The sequence below is a fragment of the Hypanus sabinus genome, chromosome X2 (assembly GCF_030144855.1).
Source record: "Hypanus sabinus isolate sHypSab1 chromosome X2, sHypSab1.hap1, whole genome shotgun sequence".
NCBI lineage: Eukaryota > Metazoa > Chordata > Chondrichthyes > Myliobatiformes > Dasyatidae > Hypanus > Hypanus sabinus.
In genome coordinates, this window is record NC_082739.1 from 22,424,483 (window position 1) to 22,452,262 (window position 27,780).

General features: G+C 41.4%; 1 long non-coding RNA gene across 1 annotated transcript; it reads left to right on the forward strand.

Annotated features, from left to right (window-relative positions):
- Positions 1-1,490: 1,490 nt before the first annotated feature.
- LOC132385302 (uncharacterized) lies at positions 1,491-23,855 on the forward strand. Its single transcript, XR_009509143.1, has 2 exons — positions 1,491-1,701; positions 21,645-23,855. It is a non-coding gene; the product is annotated as an uncharacterized LOC132385302 (long non-coding RNA).
- The last annotated feature ends 3,925 nt before the right edge of the window (positions 23,856-27,780 follow it).

A 27,780-nucleotide genomic window follows, 5' to 3' on the forward strand; every position in this document is an offset into this window, starting at 1 on the left:
TTGGCAAGTTTGCAGATGACAAAGGTTGGTGGTGTTGTGGATAGTGTAGGTTTGTCAAAGATTGCAGAGAGATATTGATAGGATGCAGAAGTGGGCTGAGAAGTGGCAGATGGAGTTCAACCCGAAGAAATGTGAGGTGGTACACTTTGGAAGGACAAACTCCAAGACAGAGTACAAAGTAAATGGCAGGATACTTGGTAGTGTGGAGGAGCAGAGGGATCTGGGGGTACATGTCCACAGATCCTTGAAAGTTGCCTCACAGGTAGATAGGGTAGTTAAGAAAGCTTATGGGGTGTTAGCTTTCATAAGTTGAGGGATAGACATTAAGAGTCACGAGGTAATGATGCAGCTCCATAAAACTCTGGTTAGGCCACACTTGGAATACTGTGTCTAGTTCTGGTCGCCTCCTATAAGAAGAATGTGGAAGCATTGGAAAGGGGACAGAGGAGATTTACCAGGATGCTGCCTGGTTTAGAGAGTATGGATTATGATCAGAGATTAAGGGAGCTAGAGCTTTACTCTTTGGAGAGAAGGAGGATGAGAGGAGACATGATAGAGGTATACAAGATGTTAGGAGGAATAGATAGAGTGGAGAGCCAGCACCTCTTCCACAGGGCACCACTGCTCAGTACAGGAGGACATGGCTTTAAGGTAAGTTAAAGTGGGAAGTTCAAGGGGGATATTAGAGGAAGATTTTTTTTTACTCAGAGTGGTTGGTGAATGGAATGCACTGCCCGAGTCTGTGGTGGAGGCAGATACACTAGTGAAATTTAAGGGACTACTAGACAGGTATGTGGGGACTATATGGGAGGCAGGGTTTAAGGGTCAGCCCAACATTGTGGGCCAAAGGGCCTGTACTGTGCTGTACTATTCTATGTTCTATGAAAACGATTTCAGGATGGAATGGCTTGTCATATGAAAAGTGTTTGATGGCTCTGGGCTTGTGCAATCTGACAGAGCTTGAGCAGTTTTGTAAAGAAGAATGGGGAAAAATTGCAGCATCCAGATGTGCAAAGCTGATAGAGACCTATGCACACAGATCAGAATCAGAATTCAATCACCAAGTACCTGTGTACATACAAGGAATTTACTTCCGGCAGATGTTGTCTCTCTGCTCATAACAATAATAATGATAAATATAAATGAAAATATAGATTATACATACAGGTAGTGCAATCAAAGTAATAGTTAGCCGACAGTTAACTATTAACTGTTAACGACAGTTAACCAGCAGATTCACGGCTGTAATTGTTGCCAAAGGTGCATCTACTAAATACTGACCTGAAGGGAATGAATACTTATGCAATCAATTTTTTAGTAATTTTTTATGCATTTCTATAAACCAACTACAAACAAAAAACCCAACAACAAAGTGAAGATTGGGGGACGTCACGTGATGACGTAGGATCGAGATGCAGGAACCCAGCTCTCCCGTAAAAAATCAATAAATTAATGTTTAAGTGAAGAAAAGTTAGTCAATACTTTCTAGAAGTTACTTATAAACTACTCCGGATTGTTTCAAGCTATGCCTCAAAAACAGAGGATGAAGAAAACCACTACCAGGAAGACAATGCAACTTGGAGCAGAACCAAGGCCCACTTCTACCAAAGAACCGCAGACTCAGGTACATTATACCACCAGCGATACAGAACAGGAAACTGCGGCAACATCGGACGTTCCTAAAGGAAAAACAAAGTGAAGGTTAATACAGTGCAAAATAAGTGTATCAATTATGTAATTCATAACAATAAGGAAACAGCACCCAGAATAAAATCATATAAAGTTAGTATCCTCCCCGCCCTCCCACTATGGAACTCCAGGCCAACCATTACAATATGTAAAAAAAATTAATCATAGCATTCGACCCCACAGAGCTGTAAATGTAAATAAAGAATAATAATGCCTACTACCAAAACTATAATGTAATTTCCATCAAAAAGAAACCATAAAACTTAGAGAGAGAAAAAAAAGCTGAAAGTAAGGGATGAAAAAGAATGAACTTAATCTAAAGGGGAGTTATGAAAGTATTCAAGAAAAGGTCCCCACACCTTCTGAAATTTTATGTCCAAATTGAGAAGTGAATAATGAAGTAAAGTTTAACCTACCTAATACCCATTTCTTTAGATACCTTCAAATTAGACATTTCATTAACCCTTAATTATCCAATTTTCCTGAGATGCCCGAGAAAAACGTTGTGGACCTGTTTCTTTGCATCTTTTATTCGTGATAAATTAGTGACCCTGAGGCATGCCCCTTTTGATAAAATTAGAACTGCTTGGGAGTATGATTTAAGTATTTCTGATGCAGTCTGGGATTCAATTCTTAAGTCAGTTAATTCAACCTTTTTATGTGCTCAGCACTGTCTTTTACAGTTTAATGTTGTATATGGGCCTCACATGTCTTAAACTAAATTGTCACGGTTTTATCCTGACATTAGCCATGTTAGTGACAAGTGTAAAGGCGGTGAGGCTTCTCTTATCCATATGCACTAGGCTTGTCCTAGTCTAGAGAAATTCTGGAGAGAAGCTTTTTTTCTTTATCCCATATTCTTAATTGACACTTAGAACCTAATCCTCTGATTGCTCTTTTTTGTACCTTCAGTGAGGCAGACCTGCATTTGAGTCCGAATAAATGGACTAATTTATGTTTTGCCTCGACGCTTAGTTCTCCTTAGGTGGAGAGATGTTGCCCCACCCACTCATGCTCAATTGCTTAATGATATTATGTCCTGTTTAGATCTTGAAAATACAATCAATTATTTTCTGTTTATATTTGTAATTAATTTGGATCACTTTGTAGGGATCGGTTTTCACTTTGACACAAGAGTTTTTTTCTGTTGATCAATGTCAAAAAGAGCCCAATTAAGTTCACTGTGATTCAATGTCATAAAACTATAAAACATGAAAAAACTTCAAGGGGGGGGGTGAAAACTTTTTATAGGCACTGTATATACTTCAATAATAAAATTTGAACATTACTTTTAAAACTTTCTCTTTCCTTTCTCTTCCCTTTATTTTCCCTTCTCATTTCCTGGGCTCTTCTCTTTACCTTTCATCAACCTTCTCCCTTTCTATTCTTTGCTCTTTGTAACATTTAACAAAGTGATCATAAGCAATATGTTTTATGCCTCAATCTTGACATCCAAAGAATCTTTGGTTCACAAGAGCAACAGGATCTAACAATCAAGACCCCTCACCTGGACCTGAAATGTTGAATGTCCATTTCCCTCCACAGATGCTGCCTAGCCTATTGAGTTTCTACAGCATTTTGTGTGTTGTTCCAGATTCCAGCATTTACAGTCTCCTGTGTGTCATTTGTGCTTGGCATCAGGGAATCCCCCCCTCTCTCTCCCCCCCCCCAAAAGAAACACATGTGCTGGGCAATTACATTTTCAGATCTCCTTCCTGTGATACTAATATTAGTGGAGACTATGAATGGAAAGAAATATTGGCAATTGCACATTGAAAAGCTCATATGCACACTACTAATTAAGGCAATGTCTCTCAGATGGTTGTAATCAAACATCTCTGCTTGGCAATCATTGTGTGTTTTATTGAGCAAATTATTTTGTATCTTATCTTGTACTGAATTACTATACACTATTACCAAATAGGATTTTATGTAGAAATTCCCATTGATAACTTTCCAGAGCAAACAAGCTTTTAATCTCAGCAATACTGTTATTGTGGAGTAGAGTACTGCAGAAAGATGGGAACCCTAAAAGATAGGCTGAGTATTAAAACTGTAATTAATGATTTATTTATGTTGGTAGTGAGCACCATCATTTTAGATATAACATGTGACTTTTCTCAGCTCTTGTAGGATGCCCATTTTCTATAGCGGGCACATAAAACCATAAGATGACAAGATATAGGAGCAGAGTTGGGCCATTTGGCCCATTGAGTCTGCTCCATCAATTTTCATCATAGCTGATCCATTTTCCTTCTCAACCCAAATCCCATGCCTTCTTCCAGTATTCCTTCATGCCCTGACTAATCAAGAATCTATCAACCTCTGCCTTAAAAATACCCAATTGCTTGGTCTCCAGAGTTACCTGTGGAAACATATGCCCTGATTAATGAGGAACCCATCAACCTCCACTTTAAATATACTCAATGACTATTCCACCACAGCCAGCTATGGCAATGAATTCCACAGATTCAGTGCCCTCTGGCTAAAGAAATTCCTCCTCATTTCTGTTCTAAATAGATGTCCCTCTAGTCTGAGACTGTGTCCTCTGGTCCTGGACTACCCAGATGAAATATAAGGGCAAACTAGCCAATAATAAAAAGCATGATTCTAAAAGTTCTTCAGTTAAATAAAGAGTAAAAGGGAGGAGAGAATTGAGATTGGACCACTGGAAAATGATGTCGTGAGGTAGTAATCAGGGATAAAGAAATGGCAGATGAACTTAATGAGTAATTTGCATCAGTCTTCACTATGGAAGGCACTAGCAGTGTGGCAGAGTGTCAGGGAGCAGGAGTGAGTGCCATTGTTATTACAAAGGAAAAAGTGCCAGGCAAACTCAAAGGTCTTAAGGTAGATAAGTCACATGGACTACATACCAGAGTCTTGAGATAGGCTGCTGAAGAGATAAGATGCATTGGTCATGATCTTTCAAGAATCACTTGATTCTGACATGGTCCCAGATGACTGGAAAATTGCAAATGTCACTCCACTCTTTCAGAAGGGAGGAAAGCTAAAGAAAGGAAATTATAGGCCAGTTAGCCTAACCTCAGTGGTTGGGAAAGTGTTGGGGTCTATTATTAAGGATGAGGTTTCAGGGTACTTGGAGACTAATGATAAAATAAGTCGAAGTCAGCATGGTTTCTGTAAAGGGAAATCTTGCCTGACAAGTCTGTTAGAGATCTTTGAGGAAGTAACAAGCAGGGTGGACAAAGGAGAGGCAGTGGATGTCATTTACTGGGATTTTCAGAAAGCATTTGATAAGGTGCCACACATGAGGCTGCTTAATAAGATAAATCCCATGGCATTGCAGGAAAGATACTGGCATGTATAAAGGAATGGCTGACAGGCAGGAGACAGTGAATGGGAATAAGAGGGGCCTTTTCTAGTTGACTGCCAGTGACTAGTTGTTTCACAAGGACCACTATCATCCAAAGTTTGCAGATGATATGAAGATCGGTGGAGGGGTAGGTGGTGCTGAGAAAACAATGCAATTGCAGCAGGACTTGGACAAATTGGAAGAACGGGCAAAAAAGTGCCAGATGGAACACAGTGTTGGGAAATGTACGATATTGCATTTTGCTAAAAGGAACAATAGTGTGGACTATTATCTAAATGAGGAGAAGATTCAAACACTAGAGGTGCAGTGGGTATTAGGAGTCCTTGTGCAAGACTCCCAGAAGGTTAATTTACAGGTTGAGTGTGGTAAAGAAGGCAAATGCAATGTTGGCATTTATTTCAAGGGGAATGGAATATAAAAAAACAAGGAAGTAATGCTGAGCCTTTATAGGACAGTAGTCAGGCTGCACTTGGAGTATTGGCAACAGTTCTGGGCCCCATATCTCAGAAGAGATGTGTTGTCATTGGAGAGAGACCAGAGGAGGTTCACGAGGATGATTCCTGGAATGAAGATGTTAACATATGAGGAGTGTTTGGCAGCTTTGGGCCTGTACTCACTGGAATTTAGAAGAACGTGTGGGGATCTCGTTGAAACCTACTGATTATTGAAAGGACTAGATAGGGTGGATGTTTCCTCTGGTGGGGGTATCCAGAACTAGAGAGCACAGCCTCAAAACTGAGTTGTGACCCTTTAGAACAGAGGTAAAAAGGAAGCTGTCATAAGGTGGGGGTGAAGGAGTGGACCCAAATGTAAGACATAAACACTGAACTACCAGGAACAGGACTAGGCATGAGAAGGAAACAAGGGAAGTGAGGAAGAAAGGATGCCAGACATGACACAGGCCTCAGACGAGACAAGGAATCCGGGCCTGGGCTAGGATTTGACAAGGACAGCAGAACCAGTACATGGAACTGGGAACTAGAAGCCTGGGCTTGGACACCAAGCCCAAGACTGGACAAGGACCCAGAACCTGGGTCTTGACTCGGGCTCAGACTTGGACTCCTGAACCTGGTGAGGACAAGACGAGGCTACAGGACGCGTAGAGGCACAAGATGGGAGGAGAAACTCCTGGACAGAACAAGGGAACCCCAGCACAGGACAAGGGTATCCCAGCTGGGGAAGGTACTCCTGTGCTGGGCAAGGCACATCCACAAGATGAGGACACAGAGCCCTGGTTGAGGGAGAACAGGAATGCAGAACACAGAGCCTTGGTCAAGGGAGAGACAGGAACATGGAACACCAAGTCAGGACCCCTCCTTGGGTACAGGATGTAGGGCCAGGATTCATTACACAGAACACAGAGCTGGGACCCCTCCTTGGGTGCAGGATGTAGGGCCGGGACTCATTACACAGAAAGCTGAACACAACAAGACAGTTCCCAATGCTAGGTAACAGCAAAACGGCCAGACCTACCTAGCAAAGGCATGGACACAGAGAGGCAGTTCCAAACAGGGCAAGGCTCCAGGAGGAAGGTGAAGGGAAAGGATACAGACAGAGGGTTTGGACAGGTACAATCCAACAGCCAGAGGCTGAATCCTGAAGCTATTTATGAAGCCAGACCAAACAAGAATCAGCTGCCTCAACAGAAACTGGGGAAACCTGTGGATTTCACGGACCAGACCATGACAGAAGATTTTTTAGCCAGAGAGTAGTGAGGCTGTGGTGAAGGCCAAGTCCATTTATATATTTAAAGCGGAAATTGATAGTTTCCTGATCGGTCAGGGCATCAAAGGATATGGCAAGAAGGCAGGTGTATCAGGTTGAATGGGACCCGGGATCAGCCACGATGGAATGGTGGAGTAGACTCAATGTGCTGAATCGCCTAATTCTGCTCCTATGCCTTATGATCGCGATTGACTGGTCGATCTTTGAGACTTTCCCAGCAGATCCCGAAGAAGAAAAAAAGAAAAATAAATACACAAATGCTGTTGAGAGATTGTTTCTGGGTTACGGGGTTTTAATTCCGTTCTTTCTGCCCAGTGCGCATGCGTGTAGCTCCCCAACCACCGCAAGGAAACAATATGAGTCAGCTGCACCTTTCCTCATTCCCTGTCACGCCCGCTGTTGAACTTGAACTCACATGAGGTCATTACCCAGGCGCGTCAGGGATCACTGGTTGGCCTCTGGTAACTGGCTGCTTCGTGCGGCCGGCAAGAAATGCAGTTGCTACCAGCCTGGAGCGTGGACAGATGGGCGCCGCCTCTAAACCTGTTTAGCACACCGAATGACGTGGGGAACCTGGTGCTGAAATATTCACAGATGACCTAATTCAGGCTCAGGATTTTGTAAGTAGCAGAGCAGCTACCACACTGCAATGATCTTATGAAACAAACTTTTGTCGGCTGATAGATCTTACAAGGGGGGCAGACATGCATCCTGTCGCTCTCCTCACTCAGTCGGTCGCTCTCTCCGGACTGACCGCCACAGCCCCAGTACGGGAACAGCTGCACCTGGCCAAAGCAGCAAGCGGGCAGGCGGGAGGCTGGAGCTCGGGCCGGGAGGCTGTCTAATGAGGCAATGAAGCCCTCAGAACTGCTTCAGTACCCTGAGTCTAAGCACCCTGCACTTAAAGACAAACATGCTGAGTTTTTTCCAGCGTTAAAAATGTGAGCAAGCGGGACAGCAGGTAAGTGTCGAGAGCCACATAAAGTAAATTGTGGAATAGACTGGACATAAGGAACATGCTTCGAGTATCGCTGTATTCCCGTCATGTTTAACACCCCTCCTTGCACCCCCTCTGACCCCCCGTCAGCCAGTCCACGGTGCAAAGAAAAGGATGGTGACCCCTGGTGTTTATACATTATTTCTACTTTCGGGTTGTGGGGTTTTACTTCCGGTCTTTTCTGCCCCAGTGCGCATGCGTGTACCTAATTGATCTGGGGTCGATCTTGCCTTTCACTAAGGCCAAGGTAGGGGATCTTGGGCTTCAAAGGGTTGGTGACCACTATCTTATGGTCTTATGTGACAAATGACCTAATTCTGCTACTATGTTTTATGATCTTAGGTCTAACATAGAACAGTACAGGAACAGTACTTTCAGCTCTCGATGTTATGCCAAGCCAAATAAACTAGTGATTAACTGCCCAACTAAACTAATCCTTTTGCCTACATAATGTCCATATCCCTCCAAATGAACAAATATGAACAAATGTAAACTTTCCCTGACACCCCTTAATTCTGCTATCATTATCCTACATGCTAGAAGCAATTTATTGTGGCCACATATCCAACCTGTACATTGTTGGGCTGTGGGAAGAAACCCACCCAATTTCAGGGAGAGCATGCAAAACACACCGTGGCAAAGCCAAAGTTGAGAATTGAACTTGCAGCCCTGTAAGACAGCAGCACTAACTGTTGTCCCTCCATTTTTATTTATTTTTGTTTAGAGATATAACATGGTAACAGGCCCTTCAGGTTCAAAGGCTTACTTATAATCTAAGTATGTATGCAGTATACAACTCTGAGATTTACCTTCTCCAGATAGTCACAAAACAGTGAAGACCACAGAAGTCAGTCCAAAGAGAAACAGCAAACCCATTCCCCTGCACAAAAAAACCTAACAATACGCGACAAGAATATCAACCCCAAACCCCCCGTCCCTGGTGCAAAATGCAACAAGAACATCGATCCCCTGCAAACTCCCCTTCCCTGCACAAAATGCAACAAAAACATTGACCTCCAAATCTCCCTCCCCACACAAAAAACTATCAAAAGTACAACAAGAACATCAACCACCAAGCCCACTCCCCCTGCACAAAAAATCCAGAAAGAATAGGTGAAAACACAGAACATAAAAAGCCATAACACTGAAAAAGTCCAAAGTTCAATTTCATAATCGCAGAACCTCGGTAACATCTCCCGACATCATCAAAAGAGAGAACAAAGAAGCCTACCCCAAGGCCCAGTGATCTATCACACAGTGATAGGCCACAGGCTCCTACTCTGGCAGCAGTGGGATCCAATCAGTGGTCAAAATGCAGGTAGTTGGCACTGAACCCTTACTCACCTTCTGCATTTGCCTTGATGTTTCAATCTTCCGCAACATTCTTTAATCATCGAATAATGGACACTTTAATCAGTGCAATTGATTCAAACATCAGCTTACGCCCCATCTCGAAGTTTCTTTGCCTTAATGCCTTGAGGGTTCGAGTTGAAGCTTGCATTCACTTTCCAGAATCTTCTCAGAGACAGCAAAGCACTAGATCACACAATTGATCTCCAAACTGTAAATCACAGATTCTAACAATTCCAGAAACACAGTTAAGATGAAAAACAGGCATAAAAGAGGTGAAATAAACAGTTTTGTGATCTATCTGGAAGATGTTGACCAAGGACACATTGTATGCAGGCACCATCTTGACAGGATTCATATATTTGTGAACTATTTACCTATTAACCCATATATCATTGGAATGTGGAAGGAAACCCGACCACCCATGCAGTCAGAGAAGAAAATATACAAATTTGTTACAGGCCGTGATGGGAATTGAACCTGGATCACTGATCACAACTGATATTACTGTGCCTTTATGTCTTTGCACAGTACTGCTGCCACAAAACAAACTTTTTTTTTAGACAGACAAGACAGTGATAGTAAACCAGATTCTGATTCTGATCATCAAGGCTTAGAGGACTGGCAGACAAGCAGATGTCAATGAACTCATTCTACTTACTGGAGAGTTTGTCAGTGAGACCACAATTTGTACACTCAGCTGTTCATAGAAAAGCCTTGACTGTTCATCAGCTCCTGTTTACTGAATGAAAAGGAAATTAAACAAGAGCTGTAAGATCCTAAAGTTCTTCAGGAAATGTTTACTGTAAATAATGACTGCTTTTAGCTTCACTCTATTGCAGGAACCATCAGTTTATTTTCCTGAGACAATATGAAGCACATGTACTTAAGATTAAACAGGATAGATTCCGCAGATGCAGGAAATTCAGAGCAACACACAAACTGCTGGAGGAACTCAGCAGGTCATGCAGCATCTATGGAAATTAATGAACAGTCAATGCTTCAGACCATGACCTTTCATCAGGACCTTCATCAGATACCGAGTTACAGGGAGAAGTTGGCCAAACTAGGACTTAATTCCTTGGAAGATAGGAAACTGAGGGATGACTCTATAGAAGTATATATAATCATGAAGAGTGTAGGGTAAATGCACTCAGTATTTTTTGCAGGGAAGAGGAACTAAAAACCTGGGGGCATTGGTTTAAGGTGAGGATGAAAGATTTAAAATGGGCCTGGGGAACAACTTTTTCACACAGAGGGTGATATAACCATATAACAATTACAGCACAGAAACAGGCCATCTTGGCCCTTCTACTCCGTGCCAAACGCTTACTCTCACCTAGTCCAACCGACCTGCACTCAGCCCATAACCCTCCATTCCTTTCCTGTCCATATACCTATCCAACTTTTTTTTAAATGACAAAATCGAACCTGCCTCTGCCACTTCTACTGGAAGCTCATTCCACACAGCTATCACTCTCTGAGTAAAGAAGTTCCCCCTTGTGTTAACCCTAAACTTTTGCCCCTTAAATCTCAAGTCATGTCCTCTTGTTTGAATCTCCCCTAATCTCAATGGAAAAAGCCTATCCACGTCAACTCTATCTATCCCCCTCATAATTTTAAATACCTCTGTCAAGACCTCCCTCAACCTTCTACACTCCAAAGAATAAAGACCTAACTTGTTCAACCTTTCTCTGTAACTTAAGTGCTGAAACCCAGGTAATATTCTAGTAAATCTCCTCTGTACTCTCTCTATTTTGTTGACATCTTTCCTATAATTTGGAGACCAGAACTGTACACAATACTCCAAATTTGGTCTTACAATTTGGCCTTGTACAATTTTAACATTACATCCCAACTCCAGTACTCAATGTTCTGATTTATAAAGGCCAGCATACCAAAAGCTTTCTTCACCATCCTATCCACATGAGATTCCACCTTCAGGGAACTATGCACCATTATTCCTAGATCACTCTGTTCTACTGCGGTCCTCAATGCCCTACCATTTACCATGTATGTCCTATTTTGATTAGTCCTACCAAAATGTAGCACTGCACACTTATCAGCATTAAACTCCATCTGCCATCTTTCAGCCCACTCTTCTAACTGGCCTAAATCTCTCTGCAAACTTTCAAAACCTACTTCATTATCCACAATGCCACCTATCTTAGTATCATCTGCATACTTACTAATCCAATTTACCACCCCATCATCCAGATTATTAATGTATATGACAAACAATATCGGACCCAGTACAGATCCCTGAGGCACACCACTAGTCACCGGCCTCCAACCTGACAAACAGTTATCCACCACTACTCTCTGGCATCTCCCATCCAGCCACTGTTGAATCCATTTTACTACTTCAATATTAATACCTAACAATTGAACCTTCCTAACTAACCTTCCATGCGGAACCTTGTCAAAGGCCTTACTGAAGTCCATATAGACAATATCCACTGCTTTACCCTCGTCAACTTTCCTCGTAACCTCTTCAAAAAATTCAATAAGATTTGTCAAACATGACCTTCCACGCACAAATCCATGTTGACTGTTCCTAATCAGATAATTACCTGTCTATCCAGATAATTATATATACCATCTCTAAGAATACATTCCATTAATTTACCCAACTCTGACGTCAAACTTACAGGCTGATAATTGCTAGGTTTACTCTTAGAACCCTTTCTAAACAATGGAACCTCATAAGCAATACGCCAATCCTCCGGCACCATCCCCGTCTCTAATGACATTTGAAATATTTCTGTCAGAGCCCCTGCTATTTCTACACTAATTTCCCTCAAGGTCCTAGGGAATATCCTGTCAGGATCTAGAGACTTATCCACTTTTATATTCTTTAAAAGTGCCAGTACTTCCTCTTCCTTAATCATCATAGTTTCCATAACTACCCTACTTGTTTCCCTTACCTTGCACAATTCAATATCCTTCTCCTTAGTGAATACTGAAGAAAAGAAATTGTTCAAAATCTCCCCCATCTCTTTTGGCTCAGCACATAGCTGTCCACTCTGATTCTCTAAGGGACCAATTTTATCCGTCATTATCCTTTTGCTATTAATATAACTGTAGAAATCCTTTGGATTTATTTTCACCTTACTTGCCAAAGCAACCTCGTATCTTCTTTTAGCTTTTCTAATTTCTTTCTTAAAGTTCTTTTTACATTCTTTATATTCCTCGAGCACCTCATTTACTCCATGCTGCCTATATTTATTGTAGCTCTCTCTCTTTTCCCAAACCAAGTTTCCAATATCCCTTGAAAACCATGGCTCTCTCAAACTTTTAACCTTTCCTTTTAACCTAACAGGAACATAAAGATTCTGTACCCTCAAAATTTCACCTTTAAATGACCACCATTTCTCTGTTACATCCTTCCCATAAAACAAATTGTCCCAATCCACTCCTTCTGAATCCTTTTGCATCTCCTCAAAGTTAACCTTCTTTCCAATCAAAAATCTCTACCCTGGTTCCAGCCCTATCCTTCTCCATAATTATATTGAAACTAATGGCATTGTGCTCACTGGACCCGAACTGCTCCCCAACACATACCACATACCTCCGTCACCTGACCTATCTCATTCCCTAACAGGAGATCCAACACTACCCCTTCTCTAGTTGGTACCTCTATGTATTGTTGCAAAAAACTATCCTGCACACATTTTACAAACTCCAAACCATCCAGCCCTTTTACAGTATGGACTTCCCAGTCTATGTGTGGAAAATTAAGATTTCCCACAATCACAACCCTGTGCTTACCACAAATATCTGCAATCTCCTTGCAAATTTGCTCCTCCAATTCTCAATCCCCATTAGGTGGTCTATAATACACCCCTATAAGTGTCATTACACCTTTCCCATTCCTCAATTCCACCCAATTAGACTCCCTAGACAAGCCCTCTAATCTATCCTGCCAAAGCACTGCTATAATATTTTCTCTGACAAGCAATGCAACACCTCCCTCTCTTGCCCATCCAATTCTATCACACTTCAAGCAACGAAATCCAGGAATATTTAGTTGCCAATCACACCCCTCCTGCAACCATGTTTCACTAACAGCTACAACATCATATTTCCAGGTATCAATCTGTACTCTATGCTCATCCACATTGCTTACAATGGTCCTAGCATTAAAATAGATGCATTTAAGAAACTCTCCACCTCTTCCTCGCTGTTATCCCTAACGGTGCAAACAACTTTATTATCTTTTTCTTCCTCCTCCCCTACATCTTCAGACTGAGTACTCCCCTTCTCTGTCACCTGCCTATCCCCCCTCACACACTGTCGACTAGCTTTCTCTATTTGTGAACTAACCTCCTCTCTCCTAGTCTCTTCAAATTGATTCCCACCCCCCAACCATTCTAGTTTAAAGTCTCCCCAGTAGCCTTAGCAAATCTCCCCGCCAGGATATTGATCCCCCTGGGATTCAAGTGCAACCTGTCCTTTTTGTACACGTCACACCTGCCCCAAAAGAGGTCCCAATGATCCAGAAACTTGAATCCATGCCCCTGCTCCAATCCCTCAGCCATGATTTCATCCTCCACCTCATCCCATTCCTACTCTCGCTGTTGTGTGGTAGAGGAAGTGGTTGAGACAGGTACAATAAGAGCATTTAACAGACATTTGGATATCCCACCCCTCCGCTTCCTCATCCAAAGCGTTTAGAAAAATCACAAAGAGCGGCAGCCCCAGAGCAGATCCCTGTGGAACACCACTCTTTGCGATCTTCGGGCACAGAGCTTGAAAAAAAAGTGACGTAACGGACTTTTAATATCATAAACCAGCGAGTTGTTTGTTCGGTCTCCCCGCTCACTGGGAAAATGGAGACACCTCCTTCACCCATATTAGGAAGAGAGAGAATCTGCAGTATGTCGAATGCCAGGTGAAACACAAAGTCTTTGGGGTAAATGCAAGTCTGTGTCTTTGCTATTGCTTTGCTCATGTTGAGTTCTCGGTGGTGGTACCAATGCTTGCTTTTTTTTTGCCAGTGGGGGGGGGATTGTTGCTCGCTGCTGCCTATGCGTGGGAGGGAGGGGAGCTGGGGGGAACTTCAGGGTTCTTACATTTATCTGTCATTCATTCTTTGGCAAATTTCTCTGTTTTTGTGGATGTTTGCGAAGAAAAAGCATTTCAGGATGTATATTGTATACATTTCTCTGACATTAAATTGGACCTTTGAACCTTTGAAATTTACATAGACTGAGCCAGCCCAGGGGTGGTGTGTTGTGACATCAATGTGCTATGTTGACACTGGAAATCTAAGGTTATCTTGGCATTAGATTCTCACAAATTCAGAACTAATAAGCAGAAAATCCCACCTCTGGATGAATTTTCACAAGTAACAAATGCAAAATCATCTCTCATCTTATTTATTTTTAATGACAACTACAGTGTTCCTACAAGAGTCTAGTTCTCTTCACTTTACTGCAGCACAGAATGGTGTTGAAATGCTAATCATTATTGCTGCCAAAATGTTGGTTTTTGTGATTAAATATGCTGGCAATGCAGAGAAATGTTATCATGTTTGCCTCTATCCTGTAATTCAGTTTCTGAACATATAACCTCATGTCAAAATTTGTTGTCTTGGAAAGTTTCCAAGCCAATTCTATATAGCAAGATGTTCCACAGAGAATCATCTACAACTTGAAAGGAACCAAAATTATTTATTCTTAAAGCCTAATATAAAATTATGAAATAATGGTAAAATTATGACAAATTAGTGCTTCTAATATGACCTCCTTTACATTGGTGAGACCCAATGTAACTTGGGACACCACTTCCTTGAGCGCCTCCGCTCCATCCACAAAATGTGGAATTTCCCGATGACCAACCATTTTAATTCCTATCCTCATTCCCATTCTGACATATTGGTCCATGGCCTTCTTTTCTGAGGCCACTCTTAGGGTTGAGGAGCAATGCCTCATATACCCTCTAGGTAGCCTCCAACCTGATGGCATGAACATCGATTTCTCCTTCCGGTAAAATTATTTTCTTCTCCTTTTCTTTTCCGCTCACCCTTCCTTCATCCATTCCCCACTCTGGCCTCTTACCTGTTCTCCTCACCTGCCTGTCACCTCCCCCTGGTGCCCCTCCTTCTTCCCTTTCTCCCATGGTCCACTCTCCTGTCCTATCAGATTCCTTCCTCTCCAGCCCTTTACCTCTCCCACCCACCTGGCTTCACCTATCACCTTCTCGCTTGTCCTCCTTCCCCTCTCTCCACCTTTTTATTCTGACGTCTCCCCTCTTCCCTTTCATATCCTGATGAAGTGTCTCGACCCAAAACGTTGACTGTTTATTCATTTCATAGATGCTGCATGACCTGCTGAGTTCCTCCAGCATTTTGAGTGTATTACACCAGAACTCTGATGGGTTGGGGCTCATGTGGTGAAGGACTAGCAGACTGACTAGTGTGTTGGATGTTATTCCCATTTACTATGCCATAGAATAAAGAACAGTACAGCACAATACAGACCTTTTGGCCCACGATGTTGTGCTGATCTGTTAACCAACTCTAAAATCAATCTAATCCTTCCCTTCCACAAAGCCCCCCATTTTGCTATCATCCGTGTGCCTAAATGTTTGCTAAATGTCCCTCATGTATCTGCCCCTACCACCACCCTAATGAGTGCATTCCATGCACCAGCTACTCTGTGTAAAAAAGCCTCTGACATCCCCTCTACACTTTCCACCAAACACCTTAAAGTTATGTCCTTCATATTAACCATTTCTGCCCGAAGAAAAGGCCTTTGGTTGTCCACTTCAACTATGTCTCTTATCATCTTGTACACCTTTATCAAGTCTCCTCACATTCTCTTTCAATCCAAAGAGAAAACTGCCAACTCACACAACCAATCTTCATAAGATATGCTCTCCAATCTCAGCAGCATTCTGGTAAATCACCTCTGCACCCTCTCCAAGGCTTCCACTTTCTTCCTATAATGAGCTGACCAGAGCTGAACACTAGACTCCAAGTATGGCCTAAACAGAGTTTTTGAATTCTAATCAGAAACACCTGACAGACTTTTAATAGTTATTTTAATGATGTATCAAAGTATTATAATACATTTGGCATTGAATGTATAAGTTTCAGGGAAGCATAAGAACAGGAGCTCCAGTGAGTCTTGGGGCAGTGTAGGAATGGGTCCCTTGCTGGTCTTGGGGAGTATAGGTACAGGAGTCCTGCTTACTGTTAGGGAGGATAGGAATGCTGCGTTTCGATAGAGTGGGTGGAGAGGACAGGAATGCTGCGTTTCGATAGAGTGGGTGCTGGGAAGACACAGGAGAATGTGGGGATTAGTCATGGAAACTGGAGCCTAGATGTTTCTCTGGAAAATATGAGATAGATTACCTGATGCCAGCGACTTCTTGAGGTTTTCAAATTGTTGGATAGCAGAAACACACACACACACACACACACACACACACACACACCACTTTATTATGCAACTCAATGCAAAGAAACATGCAGATATGGTCAAGAGGTTCAGTTGCTGTTCAGGCCAAACATCGAATGGGGAAGAAATGTGATCTAAGTGACTTTGACCATGGAATGATTGTTGGTGCCAGACAGGGTGGTTTGAGTATCTCAGAAATTGCTGACGTCCTGGGATTTTCACACACAACAGTCTCTAGATTTTACAGAGAATGATGTAAAATCAAAAAAAAAAAAATCCAGTGAGCAGCAGTTCTGTGGGCAAAAATGCCTTGTTACTGAGAGTGGTCAGAGGAAAATGACCAGACTGGTTCAAGATGACAGGAAGGCGACAGTAACTTAAATTATATGTATGCGCGTATTTATTTACTTACTTATCTATCTGTTTATTTATTTATTGAGATACAGTACAGAACACACATTACAACAATAGTGTGCAGAAGAGCATCTCTGAATGCACAACACGTCGAACCTGAAATGGATGGGCTACAGTGTGTATTACAGCAACAGAAGATCATGAACATGCACTCAGTGGCCATATTAAAAATCTGGGTTTAAAAAAAACAATTGGAGAAATTCAATAGGTTGAGCAGGGTTGTGGAGGTGGAAGGGTTTGATGATGTTTCCAGCCAAGACCTTGCATCAGAACCAAGAGCAGTGGAATTCCAAAGCAGTTTAGGGATATGTGTATCAATCATAGAGACAAATAAAATTAATCAGAAAGTTTAATAAATTGTTGCCTCTATATCTGGAGAATAAGGAGGCAGAAATCATGATATAATTCTATTAAATCATTGTTGGAACACACTGGGAGCAGTGTGAATGGTTCTGGGCACCACACCTCAGGAAGATTATACTGACTTTGGAGGGAGTACAATGTGGTCTAATAATAGGAGAGATTCCATAAACCAACATTATTTTCCTTGTAAGTTAGCTTATAGGATGTCTCTTTTCAAAAAGAGCTCATCAAAGAGAACAGATAGGATGGAGACAGGGCTTTATTTCCATGGTTGTCAAAGTTCAAAATAAATTTATTATCAAAATACATTTTCTAGCGAGCATGCAAAATAAATCCAGAACAGAGTAATGACCATAATAGAATCAATTAAATGCCACACTAACTTGGGCATTCAACCAGTGTTCAAAAGACAACAAACTGTGCAAATATAAAATGAAAGAAATAATAACAATAAATAAATAAGCAATAAATATGAGATGGAAGATCGTTGAAAGTAAGTCCATTGGTTGTAGGAATATTTTAATGTTGTTTATCAATGGTTTAGATGCTGAAATAGATGGCTTTGTTGCCAAGTTTGCAGATGATATGAAGGTTGGTGGAGGGGCAGGTAGTGTAGAGGAAACAGGTAGGCTGCAGAAGAACTTAGACAGATTAAGAGAATGGGCAAGAACATTGCAAATAAAAAACAATGTTGGAAAATGTATGGTCATGCACTTTGGCAGTAGTAATAAATGAGCAGACTATTTTCTAAATGGGGAGAAAATCCAAAACTCTGAGATGCAAAGGGATTTAGGAGTCTTTGTGCAGAACACCCTAAAGGTTAACTTGCAGGTAGAGTTGGTGGTGAGGAAGGCAAGCACAATACAAGAACAGGGGTGTGATGCTGAGGCTTTATACGGCACCAGTGAGGCCTCACCTTGAGTACTGTGAACAGTTTTGGGCTTCTCATCTAAAAAAAAGATGTGCTGGCATTGGAGAGGGTTCAGAGGAGGTTCACAAGGATGCTTCTGGGAATGAAAGGAACGTTTGATAGCTCTGGATCTGTACTCACAGGAATTTAAAAGGATGGGGGGAGGGAATCTCATTGAAACCTTTCAAATGTTGAAAGGCCTGTGGAAAGGATGTTTCCCATGGTGTAGTAGTCTAAGACAAGTAGCTACAGCCTCAGGATAGAGGGGTTTCCATTTAAAACAAAGATGCAGAGAAATTTCTTGAACCAGAAAGTTATGAATTTGTGGAATTTGTTACCACAGGCAGCTGTGGAGGCCAGGTCATTGGGTGTATTAAGGCAGAATTTGATAGGATCTTGATTGGACACGGCATCAAAGGTCTTTTAAGAGACTCCTGGGTAGGTACATGAAGCTTAGTAAAATAGAGGGCTATGGGTAACCTTAGGTAATTTCTAAAGTACGTACATGTTTGGCACAGCATTGTGGGCCGAAAGGCATGAATTGTGCTGTAGGTTTTCTATGTTTCTAATGTTATGGGGAGAAGGCTAGGGAGTGGGGCTGAGGATGGTAAAAAAGGATCAGCCATGGTTGAATGGCGGAACAGACTCAATGGGCCAAATGGCCGAATTCTGCTCCTCTGACTTATGATCTAAATGTTTCATGTATGAAATTTGGAAGTGCCTCTACAAGCAGACCTGGAAATGGCAACCAGAGTTATGCTGTTTAGCCTGCTCCTACTTCTCTCTCTTTGTTTCTTTATACCTGAGACAGATATACCTTCGTCAAGCAAATGTACAAAGCAACGTAGTGTAAATACAGTGAGGTCACTAATCAGTCATGGACATTGATCCAATGTGTACTACCTCATTATTATTTTTTCCATTTTTTGTTCTCTTCTTGCACTACTTAATTAATTTAACTTATATATATCATTCATTCTATCTATTGTAGAATAGATATTGTGATTTCTAGCTTTTTTATCATTTATTGCAATATACAGCTGCTGCAGAACAACATGCTTCATGACATATGTCAGTGATATCAAACCTGATTCTGATTTGGAGGTACCATGACTGCAAGACCAGTCAAGCCTGAACTGTTATGTGGTTTCATCTACATTAAAACAGTAGTAATGCAGCATCACTGTACTGTTTATGCAATGAACACACAGGAAAGTTAATGGATCATTTTGAACTGCTCCAGTTATACTGGTGGCAAAACACTGCTTATGCTGCAATTAGAATGGAGAAATGTCAATCTTCAAGGTGCTAGTGAGGCTACCCGTCATTATTCTGTGCAGAGTATTCCATTTCTCTCATATAGGCATGAAGCCTTTATTTGAATTACAGGCAACATAATAACCCAAAATTATACTGCAGCACAGGATTATAAATTGCCTTTTGGGAGATGAAAATGGACAGATTGGGCAATGTGTTTGGTCACGATATGATCCCGTGAAATCGGTATGTTCCTTTAAGCTCTTATGTCATGGACAGTTTTGTGATAATTAATTAAAAATTAATTGAGTCAAATTTAAAGTGATAACACATCTAAAATTAACTGCACTATTTTGGAGGTGAAGAGGGTCAGAAACGTTAAATTCCCTGCTGTTTACATATCAGAGGATCAGTCCCAGAACCACCAAATAAGTATCTCACAAAGAAGGCACAACAACCCTCAATTTTCCTAGAAGTTTGCATAGATTTAGCATGTTACCTATAACTTGGGCAAACTTCTATGGATGTACAGTGGAGAGTATCCTGACTGATTGCATCACAGCCTGGTACAGAAACACCAATGTGTCAGAATGGAAAAGGCACAGAAAGTGGAGGTCACAGCACAGTTTACCCACAGACAAAGATCACCCCACCTTTGTAGACATTTACAGCACATGGAGCGCTGCCACAAGAAAGCAGCATCCATCATCAAAGACTCCACCATCCACCCATACCTTGGCCTCGCTACTATCATCAGGCAGGAGGTATAGATATTCAAGCAACACACACAAAATGCTGGTGGAACTCAGCAGGCCAGGCAGCATCTATAGGAAGAAACATTGTCGACGTTTCAGGCTGAGACCCTTCGTCAGGACTAACTGAAAGGAAAGATAATAAGAGATTTGAAAGTAGTGGGGGGAGGGGGAATGCAAAATGATAGGAGAAGACCGGAGGGGGTGGGATGAAGCTGAAAGCTGGAAAGGTAATTGGCAAAAGTGATACAGAGCTGGAGAAGGGAAAGGATCATGGGATGGGAGGCCTAGGGAGAAAGAAGGGGGGAGGGGGGAGCACCAGAGGGAGATGGAGAACAGGCAGAGTGATGGGCAGAGAGAGAGAAAAAAAAGAAGGGGAGAAAACTAAATATATCAGGGATGGGTAAGAAGGGGAGGAGGGGCATTAACGGAAATTAGAGAAGTCAATGTTCATGCCATCAGGTTGGAGGCTACCCAGCCGGTATATAAGGTGATGTTCCTCCAACCTGAGTTTGGATTCATTTTGACAGTAGAGGAGGCCATGGATAGACGTATCAGAATGGGAATGGGATGTGGAATTAAAATGTGTGGCCACTGGGAGATCCTGCTTTCTCTGGCAGACCGAGCGTAGGTGTTCAGTGAAACGGTCTCCCAGTCTGTGTCAGGTCTCACCAATATATAAAAGGCCACACCGGGAGCACCGGACGCAGTATACCACACCAGCCGACTCACAGGTGAAGTGTCGCCTCATCTGGAAGGACTGTCTGGGGCCCTGAATGGTGGTGAGGGAGGAAGTGTAAGGGCAGGTGTAGCACTTGTTCCGCTTGCAAGGTTAAGTGCTAGGAGGGAGATTGGTGGGAAGGGATGGGGGGGACGAGTGTACCAGGGAGTCACGTAGGGAGCGATCCCTGCGGAAAGCAGAAAGGTGGGGAGGGAAAGATGTGCTTGGTAGTGGGATCCCGTTGGAGGTGGTGGAAGTTACGGAGAATTATACGTTGGACCTTATTATTTTTATTATAACGTATAGAATTATACGTTGGTATAGATATTGCCAGGTTCAGGAACAGTTATTACCCTGCAACCATCAGGCTCCTGACTGGTGTGGATAACTCCATCCACCACAACTCTGAACTGATTCTACAATCTACACTTTCAAGGATGCTTGACAACTCAAGTTCTTAGAATTTTTTATTTGCGGATTTTGTCTTTTGCACATGTTGTCAGTCTTTGTCTGTTACACATAGTTTTTCATAAACTATCTTGTAATTTCCTGTAAATGCCTGCAAGAAAATGAATCTCAAGGTAACATATGCATACTTTGATAATAAATTTACTTTGAACTTTGGGCTTTGAATAGCATCCTTTATCAGAGTAAAATTCTTTTAACGAATTACATTTAACATTGACATTTTTGTTTTGGTCTGTTTCTTGTGTTGATTTTTAGGTGTATTTTACTCAACCAGCAAGTTCTAATTGCCGTCATGTGTGGCCTAGCTGACCAAGAACTGAGGTTGAAAACACAAAGCAACTGAATAAACATCAAAAGGAATGTACGTGTTGACCTCAGGACGCTTCAGAATGAACATGAACTTCCACATACTGTTAGATTTAATTCTTTATCTGAAGGTTTACATCTAACATTACCATCAATGCATGCAATCTGAATAAAAATATTTAAAAGTTGATAAATATAAATGAGCAAAAGTGAAAGATGTTGAAGATCTTTATCACTTTTTGGAAAATTTAAACTCTAGTTCTGATAGATTGTTTTGAAACCTCAGCCTTTGTCTTCAATGTGATAAAATTGTGAACCTTCCTGCAACTTAATAATATGATACACCAAATACATTCTTATTTATTTTTGCTGACTTCCACAATAAATTCAAAGCTTCATTACAACATCGCAATGAACGAGGAAATGCAGAAGCTCCAATTAAAGCCAAGAAATTTGTCATTATCCATGCAGAGAAATAATGTTAATTAAATGCACTTCCTTTACTTCTCACTTCTTGTTAAATTTGAGAACTTAGTGTGCGTGTTAAATAATCATCTCAATATTAGACTGGTGATAAAACTCTCTTTCCCTTTCCCTAGCCTGATGAGTAATTCCAACATTCTCTGATTATATTTGTTTTTCTGAAAGCAAATTTTAATTGTAAACTCAGAAAGCTATATTAATTGTTAGAATGCTGTCTTGAAAATAGTTGTAAACAAAAGGTCTATATTTAGGAAAATGCAGTGGAGAAAATCTGTAAGCAAAAGAATGCTCTGAAGAATGTCTTTCTGTCCACATAAACAAATCTTAAAACTCAAGCACGAGGAAATCTGCAGATGCTGGAAATTCAAGCAGTACACACAAAATGCTGGTAGAATGCAGCAGCCCAGGCAGCATCTATAGGGAGAAGCACCGTCGATGTTTCAGGCCGAGACCCTTCATCAGGACTCAAAACGTCATTTGTACTTTTTCCTATAGATGCTTAAAACAATGTTCATTTTTTCATTATTGTTTTATAAATATTACTATACATTTTTGGCCTATTTACTAACATTCAAAGACAATTTCAGACATTTTGTTCAATATGAACACTTTTTTTGTCTTTCTATTTTAGATACAATAGAAGTTTAAACCTTCATTGGGTTGTTGCTATTTTGTGTGGACAATCTCATGTGAATCCTCAAGATCTGAGTATTGAGAATTTTCTCCAAATTTCATTAAATACGGTGGTTGGACATACTTGCTCATCTGTTCATAGAAAAATGGAATCATCTTAGTCACACTGTACGGTGGCTTGTGTGCTCAACATTATGAAGCCTTTCACTAACACTAATAAAGATCTTCCCTTCAGAAAATCAGTTCATGAACCAACCAACAAAATCTTAAACACTATGATTCAGCAATGCTATGAACACTTTGGCCATTTTACACTAAAAGTGACTTTCTTTTGTTTGAGGCTAGGGGAACACACACAAAATTCTGGAAGAACTCAGCAGGTCAGTCAGCATCTATAGATTGGAATAAAGAGCTGATGATTCAGGCCAAGACTCTTCATCAGGAGCCCGAAGAAGGATCTGGGTCCGAAATGTTGGTGTTTTATTCCTTTCCATATTATTCCTTTCCATAGATGCTGCCTGATCTGCTGAATTCCTCCAGAACTTTTTGTGTGTTACTCTGTGTTTCCAATTTTGCCATGGACAGTCCCAGGCCTAGTTGTGAAAGGAGGAGGGTTGGACATGGGACTAGCAACCCCATCTAGAGCAACAGAAACACCAACAGAAGCTCCAAAGTCCTCATCCCTGGGAAAGAAAGGATCTTCACCTTGAATATTCCAAGAAGATGGACTACATCTGGGGACAGCTTGAAGGACTGGCCCAGGACAGAGGACTGTGGCAAGCTGCTGTTCTTGGATTATGCTCAGAAGTGGTGTTGGGCTAAGGAGAAGGAGAACTCTATATTTCCAGCATCTGCAGAATCTCTTATGCTTTTGATTGTTCTAATTGCGCTTTCTTGTAGAAATTTATGAATAATTTATGCTTTTTTCTTGTGAAAGCTGCTTATATAAATCAATGTTTAGGTGATGATGCTGCAAGGAGGTATTTCATTGCACCTGTGCATACATGTACTTGTGCAGATGATAATAAATGACTTTGACTTTGAGAGATAGTACTCAAGGAGCGTTAATCTAGTAAGATTTTGAAATGCTTCTGTAAGGCTCTGGGAATTTTTCTTGATTGATGCCACATTCCTAGCTGGACTTTAACTTCATTGGTATGATCAATGAAGGAACATTGGGAGAAAGTGGGATTATAACCCGTGGGGGAAAAAACCTCAGAAGTGAGTAAGAACTTAGCCACAGAGACAAGCTAAATGTTTTATTTTGTCAAGGGGGCTTGGAGACTTGTCTTGTCTACTGCTAATCTCTTTCCATGACAGTGCTTAGAAATAGATGAAGATTTGCACCGGTTGCTAATTCAGGAAAATGTACAGAATATGATGCCTTATGATGTAGTTCAAAGTCCAGATATGATATAACCATATCACAATTACAGCATGGAAACAGGCCATCTTGGCCCTTCTAGTCTGTGCCGATCGCTTACTCTCACCTAGTCCCACCAACCTGCACCCAGCCCATAACCCTCCATTCCTTTCCCGTCCATATACCTATCCAATTTTTTTTAAATGACAATATCGAACCTGCCTCTACCACTTATACTGAAAGCTTGTTCCACACAGCTATCACTCTCTGAGTAAAGAAGTTCCCCCTCGTGTTACCCCTAAACTTTTGCCCCTTAACTCTCAACTCATGTCCTCTTGTTTGAATCTCCCCTAATCTCAATGGAAAAAGCTTATCCACGTCAACTCTATCTATCCCCCTCATAATTTTAAATACCTCTATCAAGTCCCCCCTCAACCTTCTACGCTCCAAAGAATAAAGACCTAACTTGTTCAACCTTTCTCTGTAACTTAGGCGCTGAAACCCAGGTAACATTCTAGTAAATCTCCTCTGTACTCTCTCTATTTTGTTGACATCTTTCCTATAATTCGGTGACCAGAACTGTACACAATACTTCAAATTTGGCCTCACCAATGCCTTGTACAATTTTAACATTACATCCCAACTCCCATACTCAATGCTCTGATTTATAAAGGTCAGCATATCAAAAGCTTTCTTCACCACCCTATCCACATGAGATTCCACCTCAGGTAACCATACATCATTATTCCTAGATCACTCTGTTCTACTGCGGTCCTTAATGCCCTACCATTTACCATGTATGTTCTATTTTGATTAGTCCTACCAAAATGTAGCACCTCACACTAAACAGCATTAAACTCAATCTGCCATCTTTCAGCCCACTCTTCTAACTGGCCTAAATCTCTCTGCAAGTTTTGAAAACCTACTTCATTATCCACAACGCCACCTATCTTAGTATCATCTGCATACTTACTAATCCAATTTACCACCCCATCATCCAGATCATGATAATAGGTATGTTCCTCCATGGTCACTATGCCAAAATCCTGGAAATCCATACAATCATAAGGAGTATGAGTAGAATTAGGCCACTTAACCCATAAAGTCTTCTCTACCATTCAATCATGGCTAGCCAGTTGAAGGCACTGGACTTGGAGGCAAGTGGTCCCGGATTCAAATCCAGCCAGATCCTTGCACACTTTCCATCCTGGGTGCTGGATTGAGCATTAGGCTAGGAACTCGGCCTCGTAAAAAGCAGACAAATGCTAAAGAAACAGCAAAGTTACTGCCCAATGTGCCATAAGTCATGGAGAGAGACAACAAAAATGAACCATAGTAGGTTTGTTTTCAACCACATTCTCCCACCTTTTCTGGTATCCCCAGACCCCCTTACCAATCAAGAACCTATCAATCTCTGCTTTAAATGCTTTAAAAGAGACTTGGTCTCTGCAATGACTTTGTCTCTGTAGCAACAAATTGCACAGATTCTTCAGCCTCTGGCTGAAGAAATTCCACTTCGGCTTAGTTCTAAAGAGACATCTCTTTATTCTGAGGGTGTGCCCTTAGGTCTTAGACTCACCTGCTAAGAAAAATACTATATCCAAACTTTTCAGCATTTGGTAGGTTTCAATGAGACGTCTCCTCATCCTTTTGAAAGCTCACTTGCTAAAACAGCATTATGGGCATATTGAAGGACAGAAGCAGTTCAAGAAGGCAGCTTAGCACCTTCATCTAAAGCAAGTGTACCCAACGTTTTTGTGCCACTGACCAATGCCATTAGGCAAGGGTTCCGTGGACCTCAAGTTGGGAACCTCTGTTCTTAAGCAAAAAATAATTAGAATCAGGTTTATCATCACTGATGTGCGAAATTTGCTGCTTTGCAGTAGCAGTACAATGCAATACATAGAAACCATTAGAAGTTGCAATAAGAATATATATTAAAAGGAGAGCAGGCCAGAGAGGTCATGTCTGAACTGTTCAGAAATCTGATGGTGGGAGGGTAGGCTATGGGGCGGGGGGTCGGAAAGCTGTTACTAAAATATTGACTGTGTGAATTCAGGCTCCTGCAGCTCTTTTCTAATGGTAGTAATGGGAAGAGAGCAAGTTCTAGATCAGGGTTCACAACTATTTTTATGTCATGGACTAATATCATTAAGCAAGGTGTCCATGGACCCCATAGAACTCCTGTTGTACGTGGTGAGGGTCCTTAATGGATGTTGTCTTCTTGAGGCATCACTTTTTGAAGATGTCGTTGATGGTGGGGAGGCTAGTGCCCAATGCTAGAACTGGCAGAGTCTACAGAGTGATGAAGAAGGTAGCTATGTGTGGTGGTCTCTCGCTCGAGGGTAGGTACTTACATTTGAGTGATCTCTCCCTCTCCCTCTATGCTGTCAGCAGATGATTCAGGAGCAAGGTTTAATCGATGTGGATTGTGGATTTGAACTCTAATTGAGGTTTATGATGTTCTGGTCGTTCTTTTTTAGTTGCTACTTTTGGGCAATTTTTGAATTGAGGTGGCCTGTAGAGAATTAGCTGAAGTGTATGAAAATATGCCTTTTGATTTTGCATTTCATATTCTGTGATTTGGCACATTTTTTGTTGCTATTTGCATGATTGTTCTTGCACATGGGGGGGAAGGAGGTTTGATTTTTGATGTTTTTCTTTGAAAGTGTTGATTCTATAGTTTTTCTTTGTTTCATGACTCTCCATGGGGAAGATGAATCTTAGGGTTGTATACTGCACACATACTTTGATAATAAATGTACTTTGAAAATGCTGCCTCAGCCTGTGAACTCCCAAAATCAACTAGAGTGGGCAAAATAATTCTCCCTTCAGAGAAAAACATCAGAGCAAAATGTGTAATTGTTTAAAAACTATTTGGGACTGTAACGTGGAGTCAGACCTTTCAGATCGGAGTAGGTACATATCTGACATCAACAGCCTAAACACAACTCCAGATGTAGAGTCATAAGTGTCACACAGCACAGAGGTGTAGTGGTTAACATAACGGTTTACAGCGCCAGCGATCGGAGGGTTCAATTCCTGCCGCTATCTGTAAGGAAGTTGGATGTTCTCCCTGTGAAACATGGTTTTGATCCTGGTGCTCCGGTTTCCTTGCACATTCCACAGAGTTATGCATTAAGGTTCATAGCTGCTTGATTAGTCAGGACATGAGAGGTTACAGGGAGAAGGAAGCAGATTGCGGCTGAGATGAAAATGCTTCAGCCATGTTGAAACGGCACAGCAATCTAGTGGAAGAAATAGCATAGTTCTGCTCCAATGTCTTAACATGAGGTTAGTGATTTGTACCCATTCTAAGTTAGCACCAGAGGCATGATGGCACTTGTGGGCTGCACCCAGAACATCGCCAGACGGAATTGGTTCTGGACGCAAATAACACAGCTCACTTTATGTTTTGAGGTAAATTGGAGAAATGAAACAAATCTTCTCTAAAAAAGATATGTAATCATAGAAAATTGCAGATGATGGCTCGTTGTCCCATGGAATCTACAGTAAACAATCAGCACCCTCTTTGCATGAACATGAAAGAATTTCTGTTTTTTTAATTCTCCCCACAGACTCATCAACACCTCCACTGTTTCTACC